The sequence below is a fragment of the Balaenoptera borealis genome, assembly GCF_965194805.1.
Source record: "Balaenoptera borealis genome assembly, chromosome: 15".
Classification (NCBI taxonomy): Eukaryota; Metazoa; Chordata; class Mammalia; order Artiodactyla; family Balaenopteridae; genus Balaenoptera; species Balaenoptera borealis.
In genome coordinates, this window is record NC_138871.1 from 83557761 (window position 1) to 83580035 (window position 22275).

General features: G+C 44.7%; 1 protein-coding gene and 1 long non-coding RNA gene across 2 annotated transcripts in view; both read right to left on the bottom strand.

Annotated features, from left to right (window-relative positions):
* Positions 1-1802: 1802 nt before the first annotated feature.
* LPIN1 (lipin 1) overlaps positions 1803-22275 on the bottom strand; it is a 169126-nt gene continuing 148653 nt past the window's right edge. The window contains exon 24 of the transcript XR_014235014.1: positions 1803-11071. The gene's annotated coding sequence lies outside the window, so the exon portion shown is untranslated. The remainder of the gene's footprint in view (positions 11072-22275) is intronic.
* LOC309612171 lies at positions 10535-20902 on the bottom strand. The gene is made up of 2 exons (XR_014235025.1): positions 16815-20902; positions 10535-15555 (listed from the first exon to the last, which is right to left on the bottom strand). It is a non-coding gene; the product is annotated as an uncharacterized lncRNA (long non-coding RNA).

A 22275-nucleotide genomic window follows, 5' to 3' on the forward strand; every position in this document is an offset into this window, starting at 1 on the left:
CAAGCAAGACAAAATAATATTAGTTTGGCCATTAAGCAAAGTCAAGGACATTTAGTTCCTCCTCAAGGGCTGTAGATAATATTTGGAACCATGTCCTTTGAGCTGTTTTGCAGATACTGAAACTCCCACCAGGTGGAAGAAGTGAACTGTATGCTGCCCACAATGACACAGACCCCAGACCGGTTGGAACCAGAAGGTTAATGATGTTGACTCCTAATTACCTCACCAGCAACCAATCAGAAGAATGTCCACGAGCTGGTCACACACCCCACAATGCCTCTCCCTCACCCTGTCTTTATAAACCTTTCCCTGAAAGCCTTTGGGGAGTTCCAATCTTTTAAGCACTAGCTATCTGGATTCCTTGCTTGTCGCCCTGCAATAAACGCTGCATTTTCCTTCACCAAAGCCTGGTGTCAGTAGATTGGCTGGCTTTACTGTGCGCGGGCAAGTGGACCCAAGTTTAGTCCAGTAACCGAAGGAAGGAAGGAGGGAGGAAAAAAGAAATATGTATGGCCCAAAACTTAAGAGAAATAGTTAACCTCACTATAATCAAATCATTGATTATAATCAAATCATTATAAATGGAAGGTAACTCTTAACATGTTCTCAGCTTTTATCTCTTGCTTCAGAAGCTCTATTTTTATGCATTTGTGAGATGTAAAAGGATTTAATTGGACAGTCTTGTAAGGCCTGAAGTTGGCAGAACTTGCTGGAAACTGGTTAAAGGGGAGACAAACATGAAGTAGACTAATATAACTGTACCCAAAATAAAAAACACAACAGGTAGGACCAGGCTCAGATGACAGAAAACTCACCACGGCTGATGTCGTCCAAGAAGACATTCAGGAAAACTGGAGTCTTGAACTTGAGCTTGAGAAAAGAAAAATCCAGAACAGTGAACCTGAGTGTACTCCATACTTGGCAACCTGCCTCAGGTGACCAAGATGGCTGTGAATTCACAGAAGATAACTGAGCAGTAGAAAATCTACTCAGCCTAGATTGCAAGAAAATGTGCTTATGCATCATGCTTTATAGTTCAAAAAAATCCTTTGACACATTATTTTCACATAATCTTCCCACAACCCTTAGTGTTAGGCAATGAACAGGTCATAACCCTCCTTTTAAGAAGAGGAAACTGAGGTCTAGAGAGATAGGATGATGCACTTGCACTTGAACCACTAGATGTAACTGGAGGAAGTACTTCAGCCCCATCTCACAAGGGAAGCTTGCCTTCTTCTTCACCACCCTGTTGCCATGTGGAATAAAAATAACCAGCTCCATGCCTCTGCCGTACAGCTGCACCAGCTTCAAAGAGTGGATGCTCATCCAAATTTCAAGTTGCTGTGCTAAGGAACACCAATTGCTGTTGCATGTAAAATGTTCTTTAAAAATTCAGGGCTTCCCTGGGGGCGCAGTGGTTAAGAATACGCCTGCCAGTGCAGGGGACACGGGTTCGAGCCCTGGTCCGGGAAGATCCCACATGCTGCGGAGCAACTAAGCCCATGCGCCACAACTACTGAGCCACACTCTAGAGCCCGCAAGCCACAACTACTGAGCCCGTGTGCCACAAGTACTGAAGCCCGCACGCCTAGAGCCCGTGCTCCGCAACAAGAGAAGCCACCGCAATGAGAAGCCCACGCACCGCAACGAAGAGTAGCCCCCACTCGCCGCAACTAGAGAAAGCCCGTACACAGCAACGAAGACCCACCGCAGCCAAAAATAAATGAATAAATAAATAAATTTATTTAAAAAAAAAAAGAATCCAGATACTCTTACCACCAAGAGAATCCTTTTGCTGTATCTGGAGCCCATTCTCAAAAGAGTTAAGAAACACTGCAATGAAAGTGTAAAAGTTGCTGCCACAATGGCATCACAGCTGTAAACAGATAAATCAGAAAACACCTACTAGGACATGCCGCCGACCACGACAGAACTTGCTGTGCTAATACTCCTCATGTTGGGCGTCTGTTTCTCCAGATACAAAACTACAAGTGAGATGCTCTCTAAATACCCTGTCTCCCTTGACTCTGAGAGGTACCATGGTTTGAGTAGGAAGTAGGCACATACTCAGAGAAGACTAAATAGGGCAAGAGGCCTGGAAACCATGTGATGACAAGGAGTGACCAAAGGAACCAGGGACTAGAGATGAGACGCTGAGGGACAAGAGTGATGTCTGCAGGGCTGGCTTAGGGAAGACTGACTCAATTCATCCTGGGTGGCCAGAAAGAGGGAAATTGAGACTGATGAGTGAAAGCCCGGGGAGTCAGAAATTGATTTAAAAAAAAAATAGAGCCATCCAAAGATGAAACAAGCAGCTTCCAGGGAAGGGAAAGAGAAGGGAGAGAGGAAAACAGTTATTGCACTTCTGTCTTGACCTTTGACATGCATGACCTCTGACCTCTGTAACAATCTTGATACCTGGGCATTATCAACCCTATTTTCCAGGTTAGGAAACTACTGCTCAGAAAGAAACCATTTGATCAACATCAGGGTAGTGAGTTACTGAATGCCCCATCAGGAGGATATTGAAACAGAGGACGAAATACTAATTTAAATGTATTTAGGCATCACATGTAGAAGGTTAGAGGAAAAGGTCTTTATGATCCCCTCCAGCCAGGGAATCCCATTATTCTATTGTATTTGGGTGCTACTTCCTAATCACAAAGAAGAATCATGTACTTCAAAATACTGAATGGGAAGAAAAAGCCCCATTGCTACTCAGCCGCCAGCACCATGATGACCGTCACCGTCACTGTCGTCTCTATCAGCAGCACCATTATCAGTAGCAACATCTACTATGTGCTGGGTACTAGTATAAGCTATAACTGGAGATACTGATCGCCATTCAATACAATAGCTGTCAAGGTAAGTTTCTTTGTCATCATTTCACGAGTGAGAAAACTGAGCCTCAAAGAGGTAAGTTATTATCATCTAGCAAGTTAAATGGCAGAACTCAGACTCAAGCCCAGTTCTGTTTGATTCCAAAGCTGGTGCTATCTTCTGAATACCCCACTCTCTCCCTAATACTTCCTGCATGCCGCCATACCAATCTGGCACCTGAGCACAGGATATACCACATTAGGAAGCAGAGGAGCAGGTGTTAGAGCCGCCCCTGCTCCCATGGTTTAAAAAAAAAATGCTCTCCTGCATGTAGCTATCACAACAGGTCTTGCTTCGATGTGCTACCACACTCCTTGAGAAACATGAACTTGATGGCATGCTAAGAATCAGCCTGGCTTCTCAGCTCTCTGTGGCTCTCAAAAGGAAGCTCCAGGACACTGGCCACTCCACTGGAAAGCTCTACCGACAGAACCTCAAGGAGGCAAGACGCTACCTTGCAGAGTGTACCTTATTGGAAAGATTCGGCGCCCAGGGCCATCCTCCCCACTCTGGGACGCTGATTTGGTTTGCCTTCCTCACAAGGTACCAAGGCCGTCAGTAACTTTCCCCACACACACACTTTTTCCGACTCTCTGGCTCTTTCAGCTGAGGCTGCAATGTTAAACACATAGTTCTGTAAATTAATTCTTTGAAGATTCACTCTTGTCAGCTAACTTTTCTCACTGCAATAAGCCAAGGAAGTCACTTCCTCGCAACTGAATTTTCCATTTTCATGTACTCCTGAGCCTTTTTAATTTGACAGTGTTCCAAAACCTCTGTTCAGCAGAACTCACGAGTTAGATTCAGGAATCTCAAAAATGTTCACTTAAAATTAACGGGGAAAGTGATAATCCCATCTTGGCCTTGGATTTTAAAAAGTGGGTATATCATCTGGGGTGAGAAAGGAGGCAGAAGATGAAGAAGCTTTCAGTCAGCATTTGACTTAATCCCAGTTTTTCAGTCTTGTTCTCCATTCCAGCCTCAGTACAGCAGTCATCTGTGCCTTGAATAGACTGGCCAGGCTACAGGTAAATGTCACTACAGGTGAGAACTTAGAAGAATGAGTCACAGCCTCTGCCCTCCAAGAGTTCACAGCTGAATAGTAAAAGGACACACCATCCACCACGGGGCAGGACAGACAGTCCTCAAGGTGCAGGGGTGTCCTGGGAGCAGCTCTGGGCCGAGAGGCTTGAGTCCTGGCTTTGGGTTCTGACTGCATCCCTCATTTACTCCATCCATTTGGACAAGTTGCTCCCCCTCCTAAATTTCAACTTACTCATTTTTCTAAAACAGAAAGGTAGCACCAGAGGATAACTAAGATTCCTTCTGTCTCTAGCTTTCTAAGAGTTAGGAATAGCAAAGTGTTCCAGGAGAAATACAAAGGTTCTAGCAGAAAATGAGGAGAGTGGTTGATCGGGGAGAGTGCTGGGAAGGCGGCCATCGTGAGCTGGCCTTTGAGAAATGCCTAGAACGTTGATGGATCTGGAGGTGAAGTGTTGAGAGACATTTCTGTCAGAGATGACACCCCTGCAGCTGCTGAAGAGGAGAGGGAGGGAGAGTAGAGAGGTAGGGGAAGGGAGAGACAGAAGGAAGAAGAAGAGCAGAGGTAACACCACCTGATGAATAATAATAGTCACAGCTGCACCACCCTTTACAGTTCAGAGAGCAGTTCCCCATACACTGGCTCATTTAACTCTCAGGACACAGCTGGGAGGCAGGGAGCAGCACTTTAGCCCATCTTATGGACTCAGAGTCGCTCGCACGTCTGGTAAGTGGTGGAGCCGGGACTCACCCTGAGGTCTGACCGACAGCAAGCCTCACATCACACAGCACAACTACAAGCTCGGCATGCTGCCACCACACAACATGGTGTGCAAAGGAGGTCTGCACACGTGCCCTCAGCTGTGTCAGTGGCTAACGTGCTCTCCAGAGGCAATGAAAGGGAACGCTGCTGTGTTCTTTTTTTTTTTTTTTTTGGCTGCGTTGGGTCTTTGTTGCTGTGTGCAGGCTTTCTCTAGCTGCAGCGAGTGGGGGTTACTCTTCGTTGTGGTGCGCGGCCTTCTCATTGCGGTGGCTTCTCTTGTTGTGGAGCACGGGCTCTAAGCGCACGGGCTTCAGTAGTTGTGGCTCGCGGGCTCAGTAGTTGTGGCTCGCAGGCTCAGTAGCTGTGGCTCACGGGCTCTAGAGCACAGGCTCAGTAGTTGTGGCGCACAGGCTTAGTCTCTCCGCGGCATGTGGGATCTTCCCAGACCAGGGCTCGAACCCGTGTCCCCTGCATTGGCAGGTGGATTCTTAACCACTGCACCACCAGGGAAGCCCCCCTGCCGTGTTCTGATCAGCCCAGGACCACTGCTTTCAGCTCTAGGTCCCACACTTCATCAGGGAAATTGCCCCATTGGAACATTGCAGAGAATGGGTAGAATTCCTAAAGCCATGCAATGCTAGTCACAGTTGAGGGTTCTTGGGGCATTCGAGTGGAGAAGACATAGTGGATACGCAGTGTATTAGAATTATCTGAAGGGCTATTGTATCAGCCCGAGTCCCAACTGGAAACAGATGGCTTTATCCAATTGGGTTAATTCGAGGAAGATTTGTTTACGAAGGGACTATTTGCAATGGAATAGGTGTAAAAGGAACAAAAGAAGAAGGCTAGAAGCAGAGAAGCTGTCCCCCCAAGACAGAGAGTATGTAGGGAGGAAGTAGTTTCTGAAACCTGAAGAAGTCATGTAGAGAGAAGGTCTCCTTGAAAAACAATCAGTGACAATCAGCAAGAACAAACCCAACCAGAGAGAACCCCACCGGTAGGTGCCTAGGTAATACAGACATCCGAACTCACTCTCCTCTCTCCTTTCAGTCTCCTATGGCCAAAGCCAACCAGAAGTCAGAGCATACAGGACCCCACGGATGAAGCCCCTTGAATTCCATATAGGTCAGCGTCCCAGGGCAGAGCGCAGAGGGACGAGGTGAAGAGAGGGTCTGGAGGGCCAGAGGGATGCTATCAGACACAGCTGGTCTTGTAGAAGAAGTAGACGTGGGCGTGAGACCATAAGGGGAAAGGGGGGGTGGAGGCAGGTGGAGAAGGAATTAGGACCAAGGAGACTTTATGAGGAAATGAATTTTAGCTAAATTTTAAAATAAGTAAGGAAGAAATTAATAGTCAAAAAGAGGGAGGTGTAAATTAGGAGGTTGGGATTAACAGATACACACCACCATATATAAAAGAGGACTTACTGTATAGCACAGGGAACTCTACTCAATATTTTGTAATAACCTATAAGGGAAAAGAATCTGTAAAAGAATAGCCATATCTATATCTGTATCTATATCTATATCTCTCTCTATATATATATAAATATGTATGTATATATCTCTGAATCACTGTGCTGTATACCTGAAACTAACATGACATTATAAATCGACTCTACTTCAATTGTTTACAAAATCTAGTGAAAGAGTTGAACTAGGAAGACTGCAAGTTCATGCTGAGCTTCCCACCACCCAACTTCAAGTCGAAGTTAGAAGACCAGTGACACAAATTCTCTAGAGGAAATTCAGTGGTCAACTGGATTAAATAACTTGTAAAGTTTCCTCTAACCCTGATATTTCAACATTTTATACATAAAAAAAGGATAAAAAGTAAAATAATAGAAAGGTGTTTGTTTTTTTTTTAATCAATTCAGTTCTCCCAACCTTCCTCCTCAATCTTCTTCCCAATTAAGTACCTGCCTTCACTGTGCCTGGAAGATAATAAAAGATGTTTATTGACTAAGGATGGCACCAGAGTTAAAGTTCTGATTAGGTAGAATTTTGAAGTCCTTTGAGTTTTTTAAACAAACCTCTCACTTGCGTATTGTGAAAATAGGATGACCTTGACAAGGAAAAGGAATTTTTTTTTTAGACCAAACAACTGCAGAAGATCACTTTCTTCATCATCTCAAGAAGTGTCACATTTCCTCACAAAATTTTCAGCCATGATTTCCCCAGAATCTCTCTAAAATGGAGTCAAAAATTACAAATGAGGGAGTAGCTGAGAAGTGATTTGCAAACTTTATTAACCTCTAGATTTTTTTTCCCTCTTGTTTAGCAAATAACAATAACAATATGTTTCCCAGCCTTATTTACCAAAAGAGTTACACTGTGATCACTGTCAAGGTTAATTAACATCTGGATTTGCTGATGTTTCCATTTCCTGAATTTTCAAACAAATGCTTTAGAAGACTTTAGCAACTGCATAATTACCCATAATGTATTTCATATACTAGAGGCATCTCACGTGGACTTTGTATTAAATGAATCATAGCAATGTTGTTTTGAGTGAATAGTAGTTTCGTTAACTCCAATGTTACTAAGTAATTTACACTTAGTTAGAAAACCAAGAAGGTCATTTGGAATTGTGTGCACTGAAATCTGCCATACAGATTAAGTGTACCTCCGTTACACAATGTGTTTCCCATTATTTCACAATGTCTTGAAGAATGGAACTAATAAAGCTGATATTCCATAGTGTAGGATGCAGACTAGCAGTTTGATGTAATGTTTCAGCTCACGATTCCTTTTATACAAGGAACAGATTAATCTATTCAACTGGAGAAAAAGACCACCCAATGTTTAACTGTGCAGGTGAGGTGCAAAGAAAAACTGGCTGACAACTGTTTTCTCCCAGAATTAATGGAACCAATTGGCATATCTGCCAAACAAGCATGACAGAGCCATAGGTCGATGGATTCCATTACTAGTCTACAAAAACCATGAATTAATTCAGTTATGCTCAGGAAGCCAAAATATTGCAGCCATTAGGGAATCTTTTAGGAACCATGGTTTTGATTTCTTTGTTCCCACATAGTCAGTTGTAAGCAGAAGATGTGATCATGAGCTCAAGCCATGTCACGACAGATTAGTAGAGAGCCATTCCCACACAGGCCGCCCCATGAGGAGGACAAGAGGAACGTTGTGCGTGGCAAAATCTTCAAAATGCGATTCTCAATGCCAGACTTTCACCTAATCCCCGAGAAATTCTTGTCGCCTACATAATCTCTCCTACCCTCACAGTACAAGATTTTCAAGTCCTAAACCAAAAAAGCAATGCCGTCTCTTCTCTGCATTCATTCAGCAAAATCCACCTTCATACATACATTTGTTCACATTTGTTACAGACACTCACAGGCTCTTCGCCTACACTGAGCAGGAGGTCTTCACAGGCCAAGTTTCATCTTATCCACATACTAAGTCTGCCATGCATATATGTCATTGTTGTTTTCATCATTATTTTGTGTATCACTCCCTCCCAGCAATGTCAGTCTATGTGCTTGCTAACACAGCACAACTCACAGATGGGGAAACAAATTCGCATGGGCAATGGGTTTGCCCCAATCACCTGGTGCCTTAGTCCGCTCAGGCTACTGTAACAAAAACACCTGAGACTGGGTGGCTTATAAACAGTAGATATTAATTTCTCACAGTTCTGGAGGCTGGAGGTCCAAGATGAAGATGATGGCAGATCCGATGTCACGTGAGGGCCTGCTTCCTGGTATATAGTCTTTTTGCTGTGTCCTCACGTGGAAGGGAGGAGGGAGTTCTCTGGGGTCTCTTTGATAAGGGCACTAATTCCATCATGAGGGCTCCACCCTCATGACCTGATCACCTCCCAAAGGCCCCACCTCCTCATACCATCACATTGGGCGTTCAGTTTCATCACATGAATTTTGGGGGGACACAAACATTCAGTTTATCATATCTGGTTAAGGGTCACAGAACTTAGGTATTGATAGCATTCCAGGTCAGTCTGACTGCAAGTTCCATGATCCTTCTACTGTAGCAAATGATTTCAAGCGCTGCAACATCAACCATTTTCTCATGGGCTCTACCAGCGATAGTATGAGAAACATATTCTGGACACTGTCCAGTGGACTCACACATACAAATGCCTGGTACTCACTGAGCACTTCCTGTGTGCCAGGCACTGTTCTAAATGCTTTACAAGATGTTTTACACATCTTTCAATCCTTACAACTATCATGAGGAAAGTTATTAGTATTATCCTCATTCAACAGATGAGAAACATGAGGCACAGAGGGGTTAAGTAACTTTCCCAAGGTCACACAGCCAGGAAGTAACAAAGTTGAGATTCAAAACCAGGTAGTATGGCTCCAGAGTCTGTGCTTTCAACCTCTACATTACCCTCCATCAACATATGGGATCTTCATTTATTGAATAAAGCAACTATTTACTAAATGCCTCCTGTGTGCCATTAGTGAACAGGTCCTGGGCACCCAAGAGGTAGTGAGATGATGTGGTCCTTTCTGTGCTAGAATTTATAGCATGATGGGAGAGGCAGATAGTAAACAATTAAGAGCTATGGAGGAAAACACACAGTAAGAAAAAACGATGATGCAGAGGCAGGGGACAAGATCCTTTTTAGACTGAGTGGTCAGAAAATGCTTCCTGGCTCTAATTTGATGAGAATCAGCACTGCAGAGAAATATAAATGATGGATGAGAAGGACACAGATTCTCCCTTCATAGTTCATTTCCTCAGCCTGAGTTTGCATCTCAGCCTGGACCATTACCAGCTTTGGGGCTTTGAATAAGTTACTTCCTTGAGATACCACATCCCCATCTATAAAAGGGAAGTAATAATAATAACTCCCTAGGCTGCTATGATCTTTAGAACGTAGAGAAAGCACCTAGTTCAGGCCTTGCTACCCAGTAGATGCTGAACAAAGGTCTGTCCTTGCCCTTACTTCTCCTCATGAGCCTCATCAGCCAAACCAGTGCTGGGGCCCTGGTACCAATGGGGGCAGGTATCAATGGAATGTTCCAGCTCAGTCACCCTCACACCCAAATCCTTTCGGCGAGGCCCAGACCTGCTCCATTAGTGTCTGAAATAAAACACATCTGAGTGTCAGCTGTGAATGCAGCACTGTGAAGGCCATATGGGCAAAGTGAAGCCATGTGCATTTCCACATCTGCCCTCAAGTAGTGTATCAGTCAGAATAAGCTTGGTTCTGCTGCAGTTACAGAAAGAAATAATCCCAAATGCCCAGAGACTTAAAACAACAGAGGCTGATTTCTCGCTTGTGTTATTGGGTTGGTCAAAAAGTGTCTTTGGTCTTTTAAGTAAAAATAAAAGACACATTTTTCATTTACAACAAGAACTTTATTGAACAACGTATCACCCTTTTGTTCCACTACCTTCTGCCATTTTTCTGGCAACTTCATAATTCCATCTTCCCAAAACTTTTTATCTTTTTGAGCAAAGAACTGTTCCAGGTGCCTTTTACAGTCTTCCAGGGTATTGAAATTTTTTCCATTAAGAGAATTTTGTAAAGACAGAAATAAATGGAAATCCAAAGGTGCAACGTCTGGTGAATATGGTGGATGAATCAGAACTTCCCAGGCAAGCTGTAACAGTTTTTGCCTGGTCATCAAAGAAACATGTGGTCTCACGTTATCCTGATGGAAGATTATGCATTTTCTGTTGACTAATTCTGTACGCTTTTCGTCGAGTGCCGCTTTCAGTTGGTCTAATTGGGAGCAGTACTTGTTGGAATGAATCGTTTTGTTTTCTGGAAGGAGCTCATAATAGAGGACTCCTTTCCAATCCCACCATATACACAACATCACCTTCTTTGGATGAAGACCGGCCTTTGGTGTGGTTGGTGGTGGTTCATTTCGCTTGCCCCACCATCTCTTCCATTCCACATTATTGTACAGTATCTATCCACTTTTCATTGCCCGTCACAATTTGTTTTAAAAACAGAACTTTTTCATTACATTTAATTAGAAAATGGCATGAGGAAATATGGTTTTTCTCACTTAACTTATGTGGAATACAAACATCAAAGGGAATCATATAACCAAGCTGGTGAAAATGACTAGCACTTGATTTGGATATTTTGAGTATATCAGCTATCTCCTGCGTGGTGTAACGTTGATTGTTCTCAATTAATGTCTCGATTTGATCGCTATCAACTTCAACTGGTCTACCGGATCGTGGAGCATCGTCCAGCGAGAAACCTCCAGCACGAAACTTCGCAAACCACTGTTGACACGTTTGATCAGTCACAGCACCTTCCCCGTACATTGCACAAATCTTTTTTTGCATTTCAGTTGCGTTTTTACCTTTCTTGAAACAATGAAGCATAATATGCCGAAAATGTTGCTTTTTTCTTCCATCTTCAATATTAAAATGGCTACACAAAAATTCACCGATTTTGATGTCATTTTTTAAATGCACACTGATATGACAGCTGTCACATACAATCTAACAAGATTGTTTCTAATGAAGTTAAAGACAACTAAGTGCTACTAGAGCCATCGTACGGAAAAAAACAAACGAACCTTTTGGCCCACCCAATACATGTCACTGTGACCTACTGGGAGACCCTGCCAGAGACCCAGGCTAAGAGAAGCTCGTCCCATTTCCACGATGGCTGAGACTGGACAGAGCAAAAGGGCGAACCAGATGCTGGCTCATGAGCTTCTGCTCCCATGACAAATATCACTTCTGCCCACACTTCGTTGTCTATGACAAGTCCCCCAGTTACACCAAATGTCAAGGGGCCAGGGGAGTGCCTGAAGAACAAGATATAGTCTCTCCACAGCTCCAATGTCCCCACAAGTAGTGTATAAAGATACTGTTCGTGCCCAAGAGGAGGGAACCTTCCTGGGAAGTTCTCTGCCAGGAAGGCTGGGAGGAAACTGCTCCCTCAAATTGCCCTGGTGAGCAATTTCCTTGAAGCCTTATGTTTTTTCCTAGAAGTTCATGTGAATTTTGCATCCAACTCCATTACATATCACTGTGTGTTTTAATATCAAAATCGATGCTTACAGAAGGTGTGCAGTGCTGTGTTTTTGCATTACACCTAACCCATCACACCTCATGTTTCTGGGAAAGCAGAGTGACAGATCCCTGACATTCCAAAAAATTATTCTTGAAATTTTCACAAATTGCCAACATCTCTAAACCATCATTTAATTTTTTTTACTTAGATCGCTTTTTTTTTCTGGATAAAAATACTATTGACCGGGATTTCCCTGGCAGTCTAGTGGTTGGGACTCCACGCTTCCACTGCAGGGGGCACAGGTTCGATCCCTGGTCAGGGAACTAAGATCCCACATGCCACGTGAGGTATGGCCAAAAAAGAAAAAAAAAATACTATTGACCGTTTACTGAGAACCTATTATGTGCCAACCATAACCTCATTATCTCATTCCATACATGATCTACATCACCTCATTCCATACTCATAACAGTTCTCTGAGAAAGGCAGTTTCTACTAACGATCAGAGGTAGAGGCTCAGGAAGGTCAGTGATTGGTCGGAGCCACATAATAAGAGGCTGAGAGGAATGGGAACACCGTTCTGAATGGCTCTGTATCCTCCACCTTTTTCCACTACAACCATGTTCTCTCCCAGTTACCACTAGGAAATCAACCTCAGATCCCCATCAGTACAAATGAGAATCTGCAACACCAATGTTATTCCCTTGTATCTTTAGCGCACATCAAGAAAGAACCACTCGATTACTCCACAGGTGGCACTAAAAAGCTACTTTGAAATACAGGAGCTGGACAGGAATGGCTCTGCTCATCAATCCGCTAAGCAACGCCGTCACACACCAGCCTCACGGCCACTGGGATTCAAGTTCACACCATGGGGAAGACGACAGACTACCACGCAGCGTGGACCTCGGAGTATCTGGTGATGAGTCCAACCAGGATTATAAAAGACACAAAGAAGAGTGTGGCCCCCGCTTCCCGGGATGATGGGAGGCTGGGGCCAACGGTAAGAGGAAAAGCAGGCTTCCTGATGGGCTCACCGCATCACCACGAGGCCCCAAAGGCCTTTGCCAAGCATCCTTGTGTCAGTTAACCAGGGACCCTGGAGGCAGTCGACACAAGCTCAGCTGGAGGGGAAATGTCACACAGCAGATCAGCTCTACCTGTCAGTTCTGGTTCCAGAGACAGACAGCCTTTCTGAACATTGCTCTGCTAAGTGGCAAAGCCACTACCTCTTACATTTTTTTAAGAGATAGGTCAAAAAAGACGTTCTAAACATGAAAGCAATGGCTGTTATCAAAAAAGAAAGAAAAATAGATTCAACAACAAAACACGTTAAACCCCACAGGTCAAAAAAATTCCACAAACAAAATGAAAAGGCAAATGACAACCTAAGTAGGAAAATATTTGTAATTTAGCAAACATGAATACAGGGCAATTCATACAAATTGATGTAAAATGTACATCTTTTTTAAAGAAAAAGACATTCACAGAAGAACTATAAGTGGTCAATAAGCATTTCTAAAATGTTTATCCTTACTGCTTACCAGGAATGCAAATTAAAATAAGGTACCATTTTTTGCCTAATTGGCAAAAATGATCATTTTTCTCTTTTCAAGATAATACTTAGCACTCTTGAGAGTGCCACAATGCAGGCTGTGAGAGAGTAAATTCCAGGAAAGCAGTTTAGCAAAATGTATCAAAAGCCCTAGCAATGTTATCTTCTTTGATCTAGTAATTCACTTCTGGGGATCTGTCCTAGGAAAATCACCAGAAATGTGGATAAAGATTTATATTCCAGCGTCTTCAATATACTGTCGTTTATAATACCTAAAAACAAACAAACAAAAAGAAATGCAAGCAACCTAAATAGCAAAAAGAAAAAAAAAACTTGATAAATTAAAGACAGGGTAAGGATAAATATGGTGGAGACATATGATAGAATATTGAAAGGTATCATATTTTCAAGAATTATTTGGTGACATGGGGAAATGTTCAAAATATAATGTCAATTTAGAAGGCAGGCTCTGATATTCTTTTAGAAGAAAATATTACACAAACATATATACACACACAGTCATAAATTCACTCAAAAGCTCATAAGACAGGAGGAAACACTAAAATACTGACAATGATCATCTCTGAGTGGCACATTATAGATGATTTTTGTCTTTCTTTAGATTTTTCTGTATCTCCCCAATTTTCCAAACGAACACAATATACATATAATACATGTATAATATATAAATATATCATACATACATTCATTTTTATCATCTAAAAAAAGTGTTTTGAAAACAAAATGTGATGCATGAACAGTGCCACCAATTATTCCCTCCTTGCACCCACGCCCTTGGGCAGCGACCACCACACAGATTCTGAGCCAGGTAACTTGGTCAGCGGGATGTTAGCCGTTTTGACACAAACAGAGGCTAAAAGGCGCTCACACGCTGGAGCCTGTCTAAACTGGCTGCTCTTGGATCCTAAGACAACTACCGTGCGACAGAGCCTGGGCTTGTCCGTGGCGTGATGAGACACAAACTGCCCCAGTGCCCCAGCCGCAAGCCAGCTAACCTCGAGAAACAGCTGCCTAGCCAACCAGAAGCTCACCACTGATGCAGAAAAACCACCCAGCTGGTCCCAGTCCAAATCGCCAACCCAGGGAGTCCTCAAATAAATAAGTTGTTGTTGTTTTAATCCACTAAGATTTGGGGTGGTTTGTTATGCAACAAAAAATAAATGACATAGAAGAAAACATACTCTAGTCGTAAAATGGGGAAATCTTGGGTTTCTCCATTGGATACTTTATTTGACCTCTCACTGACTCTGTTTTTTAATCTCTAACATGAGAGTAACACTACGTGCTTCACTGGGTAGTTGTGAGAATCAAATGAGTTAATGTACATGAAAGCACCTGACATAGAGTGAGGCTAATGAATCTGAATTACTATTAATCGTTAGGAATTGTTAAGAAAAAAGAAACAGTTAAGAACGTTAGGAATAGATGAATCAGGATACGTCTATCTCCACAGTGCAGGAGTGGGCTAAAAATATTATTTTAGTAGTCAAAGGACTTCATTATTATGAGCAAAGGATAAAGCCTGGGGCTGGAAATTGGGAGCATGAGTTTTACACCCTAACTCTCCCACTGACTTGGAATGTGACATCGGATGCTTTTTTTATATAGCCACTAACTCGTAAGTGGTGGTCCCTCAGGTCCGAGCCAATTGCAACAGAGCAAGGGAAGAGCTCTAGCCAGGGTTATTTCGGATGTAAAGCTTGAAGTCCATCTTCTTACCTGGACTTTTACAAATTAGTTTCAAACTACTTCTGCCATTCACAGCCCATCCTACCCCATAAGCTTAGCACTTCAGCCAGATAAAACATCCCAATATTCTCGAGACAGAGCACATGGCTGTTGTACCTTTCTTATGCTGTTCCTCTGCTTGGAATGTCTTTTCCTATAATCAAATTCCCATGCATCCTTCAAGACTTACCCGAAGGAAGTCTCCTCTGAGCTCCCAGACAAAAGTGTCTCCTTCCCTTCTGTTCCAACAGCTATAGATTTTCGGTCAGGTTCTCTAGAAGCAGGGACTAAGTCAGGGATCCTTGTGCAAGTGATCCATTAAGGGAGGGCTCTCAGTAAGATCCTTATGGAGGAGAGGGAAGCAGATTGGACAGTGGAGAGAGCTAAGCAAAAATCGGGGCTCAGCTGAAGCCTATGTGGACTATAAAAGAAACCCTAGAGTTGTCCTACCTTGAGGCAAGGGGTCAGTCTAGTCTTCTGTATCCCGAGTTAACCTTTGGCTGGAACCCATCCTCTGGGGGAGAGCATAACCTTGCAAGCATTTCCAGGGCTGCAGCCACTTATCCAAGGCAATTCTCAAGAGAAGGAGCTATCAGGTAAAAGGGGTCTACATGGGCATCAACAAGGCAGTCCAACCCTTCACCACTCACATCCCTTGCCTCTCATATTAAGTTCACTCTATTAAGGCACAGCTTCTTGGGGATTCTGATTGGGCATACTTCCTGGGGAAACTTACAAGACAGGGGCTGTTGCGTTGTTCCCAAGGTCGTATCTGAAGTTCATCGTCTCCTTGCTCCACCGCCCACACTGTTTCCCACCATGTTAGCTAGCACTGCTGACCTATGTGGATTTTCCTGAGGCAGAGGGAGGCCTGACCATCCCTTAAGGGGGCCTGAGCCCCTATTAAGCCATAGCTATGGAACTTGCTCATTTAGTGTCAAAATCGAGTGTGGGAGTGCCAAGAGATGCCCAGGGGACCAACTCAACGCCAAACATATTTCCCCTGCCCTCTTTGTAAAGCAGCAGCCCCACTTCCTCATGATGAGCACAGCCAATTACTTCTACCAGTAGAGGAACTCCTTTCTTTGCCTGATGATTATTGGCACAAAGAGCCCAAAATGGCCAGCAGATGCTGTAGCTTTAAGTCTATGGGTTCTTGTTGTATTCCTTGGTGATGACATTGCCACTCTGGGACCCAAGACCTCTAGACCCTCAGAGCCCAAAGTTGCAGAAGTGACTGGAAACATAAATTCCCCAAGTGGGTCATTAGGGGGTGATGGTGAGCAAAGCCACTCCTGCTCCCACCTCTTAGTTCCTGGACCCGTGTCATCTATCTATTCCACAGCGTGTCTCACTCCAGGGACTATATTTGTGTCTGTCTTCTAATGCCCCCTTGTCTAAGGGCTCCTTGGGGGCCAGGTTTGTTTTCATTGCTCCCTGCACATATCATAACTCACAGCGCCCAGCATACTGTGAGGGTGATGAGTAAAGAAGAAAAGCACTTTCTTACACCGCCTACAGCATGCCTCTGGATGGCCAGACTCACCTTCCTCCAACAAAATATCAATTCTCTGGTCCTAAAACCTGACACAGGGACAATGGGTCAGAATGGTAAATTAGGACCATCCCAGGATACCTGCAAAACAAATGGCTACCCAATTTGGGATAGTTCCTTGAAGACCTGGCAAAATTAAAAATACCAGCAGCAGCACATGTGTGGTTGGGAAGAGGGAGAGGGAGGGAAAAGGCCAGGGTTTCCAAGGTAAAAAATCAGACTATGAAGATGAAACCCATTTCCCTGCCAGGCAAGACTCCCCTATGTGGGACTTGGGGCTGAGAGACCGTCACCTGGGATCACAGCAATGTCAGGTCTCTGTCCCCAGGACCACATCTGTTTGGGCTCTGGGAGTGGGAGATACGATGGGTGGGCAGAAGGAGTGACTATAGAGAACGCTGGACAAGGACCAGCTCCCTGGCCACAGCCAACACTGGATATCCTGCCTTGGCCAGAAGGGACCTGGAAAGGAAGCAGACACAGAACAATTGGGAAAGGTCGAAAAACCACAGGAGTCTGATGAATAAAGCCAAGAGGCTGCCCAGTGATGCAACTCATGGGAGACAAAAAAAAAAAAAAGAAGAGAAAAGAAAAAAATAAATAAGAAAATAAGAAAAAAGAAACTTCCAGTCCTACCCGGGAGCATTCATCCTTCAGCTTGACCTTCCAGGAATCTGCTGACAAACACAAAGTGTTTTGTGCGACTTTCTGCCTGGGTCCTGGAATGACTGAGAAGGGGAGGAAGGCAGGGAAGGGGCTGGAGTGGGTGGGGGAGGCAGGGGGAAGGGGAGGGCCGGGGACCGGGGGAAACCTCGTTCCCAGCACGGTGCGTTGTTGGGCGCCATCTGCTGGTGGCCTGCGGAACCACACCCATCTCCCTGCCCAAACAAAGTAAAACAATGTTTCAGAGAGAAGGTACATGTCAGAGGAGAGCATCAAAAATCTGCCTCTGATGAGCCAGATGCTTCCATATACCTTGAATGTTACGTTCCCGTTAGGTGAGAATTGCTCTGCTAGTTTTACAGATGGGAAACTGAGGTTCAGGGAGATAATTAATTTCACAGAGGGCAAGACGATGAATTTGCTGTCATTGAAAAATCCATCCTCTTTCTGAACTCATAGAGCCTGGAAGAGTTCCTGAAGCATAAACGTCCTCTGAGTGAATAACTGGACCAGGCTTCAGTAACTGGGTCTTTTTGTAATTTGTCTGTATGAATCCAACAGAATAGGAAAAACTAAATGCAAAAATAAGAACAGCAGCTGTGTTTGTCAGTGGCGCTCAGGAAATGCCCGGGGCTTTATCACCCTCCAAGATTACAAACTACTTCAAAGCCTGGGAGGGGTTTGATTCCTTTTGGACCTCTGCCTAGCCCTGAGCTGTTCTGGAGGGGCCACATTAGGAAGGAGGTCAAGCTGCACAGGCAGGGGCCAGATTAAAGGGGCTCCAACCAGTCCTAGGTGGCCGGTGGCAGCCACCACTGAAGGTTCTGAAAAACCATTCACTATTGTGACAGCTTCACCCGCTTTGTTTCCTGTCCCAGACTAGGACCCTTCTTCCTCTCCAATGTCTGGTGATATTCAGGCTCATCAAGTCTCTTCATGCTGGGCCCTACCAACCGTTCCATTCATTCCCCCCCCCCCCAATCACCCCCCAACACACACACACCCGACCTTTCTATAAACACAGAAGCATACCTACTATCCATACTCCTATACACAGGCAAAAATTGCACCAGTCATGGACTCCGGCACAGAAACCTCAACATCCCCAAACACACTGGGATCTGTCACATCTTTGAATCTTTGTAGTACTTCTCTTCCTCTTGTTCTCTCTGGCTGGGATGACTCTCCTTCTCAGGCAAACTCCTATTCAACCTTCAAGGCCCATCTCCAGTATCACCCCTTTGTGAAACCTCCCCCCCCAACCCCATTCACTCTTTAGTTGTTCCCTTATCTGAATACCCAGAGACTTTGTTCATATTTTACTACCATACATAAAGCACTGTCTTCATCTCTGCATGCCCTAGATAGAAGTAGATACTTGGTAAGTGTTTACTGAATGAGTACAGGAAAGAATGAGCACAAGCTTCTTATAAACCCCCTGAGAAAAAGAAAAAGAGTCAAAGCGGAAGGGAACCTGCACACCATCAGCCACTAGATCCCAGCTTCAGGACCAGGCAGCTCTCAGCCCTTGGTCTGGAGCCTCTCGGCAAGGGGAGCTGACTTTCTGGAGGGGGAGGGGAAGTGGGAGGTTCCTAACTTGTGGAGGAACAATGCACAGCTAGTCAGAGAGAAAAATGACCCTCATGTCAGCAGCATGTCAGAAGTACTGAGATCTAGAAGCTTCTGCATCCAGCTCAGCTCCTGTACAAATGTGGTCCAGCACTGGGCATTCATTTCTTGTGCTCAGGCTCTGATCTCTCTTTATGTTTACCTAGAAAATGGGATTTCCCGCATGCCCAAGCTAGGAAGCAGCACCGTTCCCTCATTTCTAAATGAACGGTTTAAAAATAAGAGGACAAAAATGACCCAAACCGGTGGTAAATCTGCTCATCTGAGATCTTCATCCCTGTCCCAAGGCCCTGAGTCCTGGATTACGATGATCCAGCCCAGGAAGGGAGAAGAGCAGCGACAGCTAGTGACCATCCACTGTGCACCAGCTGCTTAACCCGCACAAACGGCTTCAAGGTAGATGTCACCATGCTCTTCTGCCAGATGAGTTCAGAGGCTCAGAGAAGCAGAGGAACTTGCCCAGGGCACCCAGCTTGTCAAGTGGGGCAGCCGGCCGCACTCGAGGGGCTGGCTCTCCAGCGCCTCGCCCACTGCACTGCTAAGACAGCCTCCCACGCGCACTGGGGGCTGGGGAGCAGGTAGCAGAGCCAGCTGGCTTCCTTTGCTGCTTGCCCTCTAAATGACCCCCTTTCAACTCTTTATCCCACGTGGGAAGGACATGGACTCTACAGAGGGTTTGAGGGAAAGCTCCATCTACTCAGGGAAAACTGCAGAGAGGAAGGCAGAAGCTGAAGCCTTTGTTCTTCTTTGGATGAGCAAGCGTACCCACCGCGGACCAGGTGTGCCTGGCCCTCCCCTTCACGGCACCGCGGGAGAACCCACACTGCCCACACCTTGACTGCGGGGCAGTTTGTCAGGCCTTGGGAGTATAACCCTGGTTTAGGGTTGCACATAGGTGCACTACCACTTTTTTACCAAAGCTTGGCAAAGGCAGAGAAGTGAGAAGGTCATATATATAACAGGATGTGAAACTAAGTTTCAGGCTAGCAAACCCTTGATCAGCCTTCCTCAACAGTATCGTTATGGAGCATGTCAGAAACACTCACTGTATAAGCCAAACACGGCCTCATTTCTTTGGAACACAAAGGCAAAGAAAAACACCGAGTTATGATTCTTAACGGCAAAAACAAATGGCACATCAAAACGGCAGGACCTTCCCTCTGGGAGAGCAAGATGCGTAGCAGTGGCGGAGAGATTTGCACCATTATTTCTTACTTATTTATTCATTAACCAAAGTGCATTGGGTGGTTACCAGGTCCCAGGCACTGTCCCAGGCCCTGGACATGCAGCAGGGACAAGATGGACAAAATTGCCCCTCTGAATGCAGCTTACATACCAGTGGAGGAAGACAGACAGACGAGGCAAGCTCGCAAAGCACAGGCAACATAAAAAGGTGGTGCACACTGCAGAAAAGATACAACGAAGCAGGCAAAGGAATGAGAAGTGCAGGCGGCACTGTGCAGAGCACCAGCTCCCACAGTGCCACTCCCCTAAGGAGCTTCTGGAAAAGGATGGATAAAGCAAGGCTTCCCAGAGGGGGTGACCTTTGAGCAATATTGGCCAGCAGACCGGGGGCAGGGAGGGTGGTCATTTCAGCCAACAGTCAAAGGCCCAAGTGCACACGCAGACAAACGTCCTTAGGGGTGGTGACTAGCTGAACGTATTAGTCAGCTCAGGCTGCTGTAGCAAAACACCATAGACTGGGGGCTCAAACAACAGAAATTCATTTTCTCCCAGTTCTGGAGGCTGGAAGTTCAACATCAAGGTGTCAGCAGGTTGGGTTTTTTGACGCTTCTCTTCTTGGTTTGTAGATGGCCACCATCTCACTGTGTCCTCACGTGCTCTTTCCTCTGTACCCACACATCCCTGGTGCCTCTACATGTTCAAATTTCCTCTTCTTATAAGAACGTCAGTCATACTGGATTAGGGATCACTCTAAAGACTTCATTTTAACTTAACCACCTCTTTAAATGCCCCATCTCCAAATGCAGTCATATTCTGAAGCACTGGGGTTGGAACTTCAGCATATGAACTTGAGGGACATAACCCCTAGGTTATCAAGAAACAATTTCCCATGGATAAAGAAGAAGAAGAGGTGGTGTGTGTGTGTATATGTGTGTGTGTGTGTGTGTGTGTGTGTGTGTGTATACACACACACACACACACACACACACACAAAATGGAATATTACTCAGCCACAAAAAAAGAATGAAATGTTGTCATTTGCAGCAACATGGACAGACCTAGAGATTATCATACCAAGTGAAGTAAGTCAGACACAGAAAGACAAATATTATATGATATCACTTATAAGTGGAATCTAAAAAATAATGCAAATGAATCTATTTACAAAACTGAAACAGACTCACAGAAAACAAACTTATGATTACCAGAGGGGATATGGAGGGCAGGAGGGGTAAATTAGGAATATGGAATTAACACATACACTCTACTATATATATAAAGTAGATAAGCAACAAGGATTTACCGTATAACTCAGGGAACAATATTCAGTATCTTGTATTAACCTATAATGGAAAATAATCTGAAAAAAATATATATGTAGAACTGAATCACTGTGCTATACACGTGAAACTAATGTGTATTGTAAATCACTATACAATTAAAAAAAGAAAGAAATTTAAATTGCCCAAAAAAAAAAGTTCCCCTTGACCCCTTCAGAGCAGAACTCCTCAAAGTGGTCATCCAAATTCATTGCTTCCATGTCCTCATTTCCATTCTTCCGAAAATGTTCTTCTTAGGATTCTAAAGCCTTCCACGGTGCCAAGTCCAATGGACCCATGTATCCAACCACCCAATGGGCATCCTAAATTTAACGTGTCCAGCATGGAGTTAAGTGGGCTCCTCCCTTTGCCTTTCCTAATTCGCTTTATCTGCTACCACCGTCCTGCTAGTTTAACCCCAAACACAGGAAACACCCTTGATTTCTCCTTTTCCTTTAAGCCTCCCATCTAAACAATCAAAATCCCTCTGCATCTACGTCCAGAATATTTCCTAAACCCACCTGCTGCTCACGGCCCCACCACCCCTTCCTTGGGGGAAGCCTCCGTCCACCAGATCCTCCCATTCACTGTTGCCCTCTGTTACTCATCCTTCCCACCACCTCCCCCACCCCCTTAAAATACCTCAGTGACTTCCCCGTGCTCTCAAAACAAACCCCACCTCCTCCCCATGGCTTAGGGAGGTCCTGAGCAATCAGCCACCTGCCATTTTCTCTCGGCTCCCGTCATGTCCCTTCCCTCCCCTGTTGCCACACTGGCCTCCTTTCACCGCTCTGAGCACACCTGGCTCTCTCCAGCCCCAGGTCTCTGTACTTGCTGTTCCCTCTGCCTGGAAAGCCCTTTCCCCAGCTCATCTCATGGGTGAATTGTTCTCACCCTCAATGCTCAACTTTAGCACAGACCTTAGCCGGTCACCTCTCCAAAGCAAACACTTCCCCCA